Source organism: Monodon monoceros, unplaced genomic scaffold (assembly GCF_005190385.1).
Source record: "Monodon monoceros isolate NGI ecotype Baffin Bay Population unplaced genomic scaffold, NGI_Narwhal_1 Super_Scaffold_4, whole genome shotgun sequence".
NCBI lineage: Eukaryota > Metazoa > Chordata > Mammalia > Artiodactyla > Monodontidae > Monodon > Monodon monoceros.
In genome coordinates this window covers 64316371-64324704 of record NW_021703781.1, presented here as the reverse complement: position 1 = coordinate 64324704, position 8334 = coordinate 64316371, and the positions used below count along the sequence as shown (strand labels likewise).

Below are 8334 nucleotides of genomic sequence, written 5' to 3'. Positions count from 1 at the left end.
GAGTAGGTTGCTTTTTCCCTTGCTGACTGATAGCAAAGAGCTCACAGAGCAGCATTTTGAACAGCAGCAACCTCGGGCAAGTTACTTAACCATTCTGAGGCTGTTACCTCATCTGTAAAATAGGGATAATGATTCCTCCTAAGTAATAGGCCTGCTGTGGGAATGGAATGAGATACAGCATGTCCAGTGCTTCGTGGGATGCCTGGTGCATATCAGGTACTCAATAAATGAAAGCTATTATTAAGCAAGATAAGGTAGTCCTAATACTACCGGACGATGTTAACGCTGTTATCTGACACAACAATGAAAACAGAAACTTGTGTTCAGGAAACAAAGGGATCAATGGTTAAATAAGTTTAGAAAGCTGATTGAGCTCTGGGGCACAGAAGGAATTCATCCTAGATGTATGCTCTATTTCTGACTCTTTGGGACCAGAGCTATTTTATTTTTGGTTCTTCAAAGCCATCAAACGCTGTGTTTAATAAACGCGTAGAAAGGCTGAAAACAGATTTTTCCCGTCCTGTCATCAGTAGACTGAAGACTGACCCTGGTATCTTATTTCTCCTATTTCCATCCCCTGGCCTGTCTTGAGCATGAGTTATTGCCTCTTCTGGGTTACCTCCACCTGGCTTCAGCTCCACACCTCCCCTCTTAACTTTCTTCTCCCATACCTTTCTGCTTGAATCCCTTTTAACAATCTGGCAGCAAGAAATCTTTACATTAGCTGCAGGCACTCTTGAACATCCAAGAGAGCTTTTGACCCTGTGACCCCAGCAAATGATTCTTTTGGGGCCAGCTGACCTGGAGCAGACAAAAGTTCTTTCTGGGAACTCACAAGTCTTTGGTGGCAGAAAGAAGTACGCACATACAGGGTAAAGTTTCCCCATGGAATCTCAAAGGGATCCGTGGAGGATCCGTGGAGGTAGAACTGTATTCAAAACCAGCAACTTTCAAGCATTTTCATTCTACAGTGTCCATCATGTTTTTCCACCTCAAAATGTTAGGGTTTTTTTTCTTTTCTTTTAGTTAAATAATCATGCACTTGCTTTAGATTAGGTATATATTAATCTGGACTCTTGATTAAAGGTGACAGAACCCAAATTAAAGTAGCTTGAGCAAAAACAGAATTTGTTGGTTTCCGTAGCTGGGAAGGACGAAGGAGAGGCTAGCTTGAGGTGTGATTGAATCTGGGGACCTAAATAATAAGCATCCTCAGGGCTTCTCGTCTCACAACTGTGTTTTTCCTTCTGCTTCTCTTTGTTGATTTCATTTTCTCCTGCTGCAGATTTATTTCCTCCCAGTAGATATAACTTGGATGGCAGCAGTTCTGGGGGTCACAGCCTGTAATCCAGGGAACGGAAGGCTTCTGTGTCTAAACACCCAATTATAAAATCCCAGAGTCACCTGCCCATTCAGGATCAGAGAATTGAGATAGAATAATTACACTGGGGCTGGGTCATGTGACACCCCTGCCCATCTTCCCCATCCCCTTTACAGCCAGGATTTGGGGGAATGGCGAACTGAAGGCCCCACCAGAAATACTTGGAGTCAGGGAATGTCCAGGTCTTCAAAGGAAGGAAGAGACTGTTAGAAATGAAGGAGGGAAGAGATGTCAGTCTGATTTACAGAACACATGTGTGTTACAGAATTCTGCAGGGGGAGGGCAAAGCTTAAGACAAAGACATAATAGAACTTCAAACAAAAATGAGGGAGCAAGTTTAGGTCTTATTAAGGTCACTCAAATCACTCAATATAAGCTAAATACCTTGTCTGCCTAAGGAATTGACTGGTCTTGCTGACGAAAACCACTGTTTAAGTCAGCTTGATCTAGAGAGAAACCAAATTCCCCACATTTTCAACACAAGCCTGCATTTTCTCATCACTAACTAGGCCTCACTGATGAACCCAACTCTCGTCTCTCTCTGTCTTTTCTCTTAATAAAATGCCTGCCACATGATACATGTTTAATGTGTATTGGTTATTTCTGTCATTTTGACTTAGGTTATTACAAGGACAGTCTCATTAAATATTTATAATAACTATATATATATAAAATAATCTTATGTTATAATTGCTCCTAGTCTCACACGAGGAAACGGAAGCTCAGAGACTTTGTGATCATAAGATCATATCACAAATGATGGCAGGGCTGGTATTATCCAGGTTTGTCAGACTCCAAAGCCAGAGCTCTTAATCTCTACACAATGAATTTGATCTTCGGTAGTTGGCACATAAGAGGAGAAAATTGTCTTTCTTGACCTAACTCTAGTTTCAGGTCCAGAACAGTAATTTGTACCACCCCAGCCTTTAGGCACTGTGTCATTGTAACTACAAAGCATTCATTATACAAGCACCCTTTATTTAATTTTAAGACTACTGAGTAGAAGATTCTGTCTTGATATTCCAATTCAGTAACATACAACAAAATCTCCCCACAGACATTTCTTGCTTAAATACAGATGCCACATCTGATTTCATTTGAACTGCAGAAACACGATAGGGCTAGCTTTTAGCAGTTCCATTTGGTCCTTTATCGGTATCTTTTGTTAATAGTTATCTCCTCCTGTGTTGTGGATAATTTCAGCATTACTGAAGCTCCAGGTTATCTCATTTCTGTTGTTTCTGGTTCCCTGTGCTTGTTCATTTTCTACCACCTGCCAAGATGTTCGTCTTCATTTTGTATGTGTCAGCAGCCTGAGAGCCTTGAAAGATGTAATCAAGATTTTTAAAGAAAAACTAAATACCAAATTCTCTCTGGTTAAGGCAGTGACAGTGATTTTTCTTCCCCTGCTTACTTGACTCTTAGGTCCTCACTGACCTGCATCTATATTTGGAAATGGCATTACCACTTGTAAGAGAAAGCAGATTGTCTACTGAAAAATCTTGGATCAGATGCACACATTAAGTATATTACAATTTTATTTGTCAGTGATATTTCAATAAAGTTGAAAAAAAATCTTTGGATCAGAGAGATCCATTGGAGCCAGGATTCCCCGTTCTGGGTCCCTTCTTTGGAACTTCATGGTTCTCTTCCCTCCTCCCTGAGTCCTTCTTGTCTTTTTCCCTGGCTCCTCTAGTCTCTGTCATTTCTCAGGTTTTTGTCTGATGTATTAGGATGTTTCAGCTGCAAGTGACAGCTTACATTGTAAGGACACGTGTCTCACATGTGAAGAAATCCCCACATCGGTCAGTTCCAGGTGGGTTAACTTAGCAGCTCAGGTCACTTCCCTCTTCTGTTCCCCTTAGCAGGTATCTTGGTTCTTAGGCTTGTCCTCTTGCTGTTGCAATTGCCTTTGAGTCCCAGGTGTTACATGATACAATCTGGCTAACAGAAATAGACATGTTTGTGTCTCACTCTCCTGTCATCATTGAGGGATGCTTACCCAGAAGCCCTCAGCTCTCACTTCAATGGGCCCATGCCCTAACCTTGCAGTTTTAGACTGATAAGGATTTATGTTCTGTGGCAGGGAAGAGGCCCTGAACATCTAACCACGTGGGGTGAGAAGAACAAAAACATCTGGGTTCTATCACTAAAAGAACTGAGATACAGAAGGTAGAGTCTGTCTCGCTCTCTTGGGCAGACTTTAGGTGTGGTTAACGGTCTTGGCTGTAACCAGCAGGACGATGAGTCCTAGTTATTTATCTTTAGCCTGGGCTTCTTCTGAGAATCAGAGTGGAAACTCCAAATATCTGCTTAGCACTTGCATTTAAATATGTAGATCTTCCTTTTGGATAAGCTACAAGCCTGCAGTCATGCACAGCTTAGATCCCGCAAGCTCTTGCCTCGAAAAGATCACATGACTTTTCAATTTGCCTCTTTCACTTTTAGGACTTTATCCAGGCTGAAACCCTAAGCAGAGGTTAGTTAAATGAACATAGGTCATGCCTGTGAACCTTATTCCACGCATGCTATGGGCACCTTTTATGGGGGCACTGTTTTTGTATTATGCCTTATATGAGCAGAACACCTCCGTGAGAGATCAGGGAAATACAGGAAGTCCTTACTTTGCATGGTAATGTGGGACTGTAAAAATGATCATGCAAAATCCACACAAAATGGTCTTGATAATCTACGTGATAATTTACTATTGTTCTATGACCTTTAAGAATTTCCATCAAAACATTAAAAGCTCTCTCACTGTTACTTATGAAAGTATAGGGATATGGGAAAAATAGGACTAATATTCACTTAACACAGTGTTACTTAAAACATCAGAAACATCGAGAATAAAAATGTGTTGCTTCTTGTAAAAAAAAAAAAAAAGTTATAAATAGTAGTTTGAACAGTGCCTGCCTTCTCCTCATCATATAACTCATAATACTGCCTGTGTCAACATCTTTTCTGTGCCTTGTCAAACTGTCTTGCTTCTTTCTAAGTTTGGAGCAGCTTCCAACATTTTATCCATTGCACTTTAAAGGTCGTGAAACAGCGCTAAGAGTTCTTTTCAAGTGAAGTTTTTTTTTTAATATATAGATGTTTTCATTTATTGTATACATATTAGGTACACAGTTTAAAAGGAATAAAAACCCTACTCATTAGAACATAAGACAATAAATAGAACAAAGATTGGCACTATTATACAAACGGAATTAATGAACATAAATAAGAGCAAGTATGTGATTTTCAACCACATTCATATTATGCAGTTTTAAAACTACCTAATCTTTTACAATGACTAAATCCTTAATTGAAACTGTAGAGTTGGTGAAGGATGTATGCCATTTAAGTATTAGTTCAGAGACTTACAGAACAATTTTACTGGTGGTATTTATGTGTGGGAAGCAGAGACCTACTTACTGTGTATGACTATCATGTTTTAGGAGACATGAAGTTTTTATATTACAAGGAAGAAATCAATTTTAAGTATTAGTTATTTTAGAAATACTATCTAAACTGGGATGACATTTATGAAATATTATATATTCCTTCTCTAACTCCCTTCTATTAGTCTATAAACTATATCAGACGAAGCGATGGAAGTTAACATTTTTAACATTTTAGATAGTCAAGTTAGAAAAGGAACTAAAGAAAGGAACTCAGATTTAAAGTTCTGAATGCTCACTAGGCACATGTTCTTGCTTCTAACAAAGTATCTTCTCGTAGAAATGGAGTATTAACTATCCCTCTTGGGGACCTCGGCTACAAGAAAAAAGAAAGAGGCCAAGAGACCACAGATGCAGACTCACTGGCATTGCTGGAGAGTGACAGTGAAGAACCAGGGGCAGGGTCCCAGGAACACGGGAGACCACAGCGGTCTGGGCTACTAGAATTGGGTGACAAAGCAAGCTAACTCTGTCTTGACAAAATTTACCTGCCTTAGAGAAAAAGTCGGTCTATTGAGATTGACAAGGTAGGATTAGCTTTCCGACGCACAGAAGGCAACACCTGCTATAGAGTGGACATGAGTAAGTGCTGACTGCCGTCCTACTTAGGTACTTGGCAACTCCTGACCTAAGGGACGTGCAAAGCGACAACAAACCAACCAACCAACTCAGAATAATACAACCCCACTCCTCTCAGAGCTTCACTTCTCTTCTGTCTTGTCAGTCTCCGAGTACATGCGGCACAGGGCTGCGCTGGGGCAGCACACAAAAGCGTCAGTTTCACTTTCCAACTCTCTTAACTGTTCCAGTGAAGACACACAAGGATAATGGTCTTTTAACATATCTGGCAATTTAGAAGTCTTGTCTTGAAGACATCGAAAACGTCTAACTGGTGTGAGAAACTTTAGCTGTTTAAATGCAGAATTTGTTTAGTCAAACTGCATCTTCTTTTTCACACTTTGCAAGTATGGAGTAGTAGACACATTATACTTAATTAAGCAACCCGCCCTAATTTCTGTATTGCGGGTTTTTTTTTTTTTTTTTGCGGTATGCGGGCCTCTCACTGTTGTGGCCTCTCCCGTTGCGGAGCACAGGCTCCGGACGCGCAGGCTCAGCGGCCATGGCTCACAGGCCCAGCCGCCCCGCGGCATGTGGGATCTTCCCGGACCGGGGCACGAACCCACGTCCCCTGCATCGGCAGGCGGACTCAACCACTGCGCCACCAGGGAAGCCCAATGTATTGCGGGTTTTAACATCACTGGTTGGACCTTTTGTTTTGCTATCTTGCTCTTTTTTCACAACTTTGAAATACTATATTTGTAAGATGCTTATTTTCTATTTCCGGTTTTTCTGACCCCCAGATTAACACTTATATCGTCAATGGTGGCTTCTTGGATTTGTTCCTTGGTTGCACAAGACTCCCCAATATTTTCTCCAAATTTAACTTTTTCTTGACTCTTCATTGTCAGAATGTCAACAGTTGCATGTCGCATCTCTTCAATAGGCTGAGCTCCTGCCAGAATGGTCTCATAGATTGCAATAATATTTTCAATAGGACTCGTAAGTGGTTCAACACGAGCAGGCATATCCAATGTTTAACAAGATTTTTGGCATCTGGAATATTTTTAATCAGGTCATTCAGTGTAACCAATACTTCTTCTCTTGGATATCCCTCATTAATCAGGTTTAGGCATTCAGAAAATGTCTTGTTTACTTTTTCAGGAAACAATCGTTGTTCGTCTTCTTCTGCCATGGTAGTCCAGAAGGACCCAACTGGTTTTTCATTTTGTGCTTCGGGCTCAGGCTGGGTAACCACTGAGCTGGGAGGCCTTTTCATCACTCTTCCTTTGCTAGCTTTCCACTCACGCAGACGAGCCTTTCTCTCCTCCGCAGTTTCTCTGCGCTGAGTCCATCTACTGTCGGTAGCTGCTCTCACCGTGGTGTGTCTGTGCTGGTCAATGCTTTTTGCTTTTCTCTCAGTTTCGTATTAGAAGACGAAGCAGGCCTGGCTACCATTTCAGATGTCATGCTTCTTGATAGAGCCTTATTTCTTTCTATGTCCTGAGAAGAACAGGTTTTGATAATAGATGAAACCGTGTTTAACTGTAATAATTCTTTCTCTCGAGGTCCTTTCCAAACTGTAACACTGGCAGACATCCTACTGATGCCTTGTTTCATGGCGTCCTGGTTATTACTGTGGGGACTTCTAATAGAAGGTCGCACAAGTTGACTGCTCTGAGATGTAGGGCTCACAAATTTAGTGGCAGTCGTCGTATGTGAGGCTCTATCACTTTTCAGTGTTACACTGCTGGTGTCTACAGGCTGAGACTTTGTGGCTTTAGAGACAGTAGCTGAAAGGTTCTTCATTGTTGCAGAGCTCATCTTTGACTTGTAGAGGTTTCCTAAAGGAATTAATCTTAGACTGAACAATTTGGCCACGATAAGATCCAAGCACAGGTTTCTTGGGCATGTTAGCACCTTGCTTTGGTTTTTCTGTAGTCATTTGTTTCTACTTACTGTTTTTAAGGTGAAATGATTGGCTTAACGTCATATGTTGACTTTGGGGGTCATCTTTAATTGGTAACAACAGCAGAGTTTATTATCCTCAAAATTAGGTGTATCAATTGCTGTAGTTGAATTGGTTAATTCACTAGAAGGTTTTAAAGGAATACAGTTCTCTTCCATTGTTATATTATTCTTGATCCCAGTAGGTCTACCGACATTCTCTTAAGGCAAAAATGGCTGATAAAGTTTCAGAATTTTTGTCTCTTCTTGGATCTGACCTTCAGATGTCTTCACTCTTTTGTCTCTACCACTGGATAATATCTGATTTTCCTGTTTGTATGCAAAAAAAGTTTTTCTTTTTAACAGATGCTCCTTGAGTTTTTGTCTTCTTTGCTCTCTGAACGTGGACTGGGCCGTCTGACTCGGGGGCAGCTGCAGGTCCTAGGGCACGGCTGGGGTGCTCATCACAGCTCCGGACAGGGGGACGCGTCTCCAGCTCGACCGCCGCAGACTCCCTCAAGCCGGCGCCACCACAGACTCTCAAGTGAAGGTTTTGAAGGTGCCCATTTCTTTGGGATATTATCCTCCCTTTCCTCATTCATGTGGCTAAGTCACCTTCACTAAGTTCCTCTGGCTGCCTATCTAGAGGCGCTGCAGTAGTGGCAGTCAGCATCCCACTGTCAGCTATTACTGCGCTATTTACGTTGGATTTGAATTTTGCTCCTGGTGTTTCCACTTGTTATTTCTTTGCTGCGCCTTCCTTTGGGTTGGCCAACTTCCTCTTTTGAGTATCCATTTTTGTCAAACGTCCCATGGGTTTATCACCAGGAGACAAGGAGGCAACATCACTCCAGGGTTTGCTGGCTGTGAGTGAACTGAATTACATGTGCAGTGACCGATCACTGCCAGCCTTTGAAAGATGTGAGTCGATTGGCCACTGACCATGGGCCATATCTGTTATTGACTGATGAGCTGGTGGCAGAGTTTCTACTTTATTCAGTTTCT

The 8334-nt window shown here is 41.6% G+C and overlaps 1 pseudogene; it reads right to left on the bottom strand.

The window, feature by feature from the left end:
- Window positions 1-5525: 5525 nt before the first annotated feature.
- On the bottom strand, window positions 5526-7927 carry LOC114908574 (annotated as a pseudogene).
- Window positions 7928-8334: the final 407 nt, after the last annotated feature.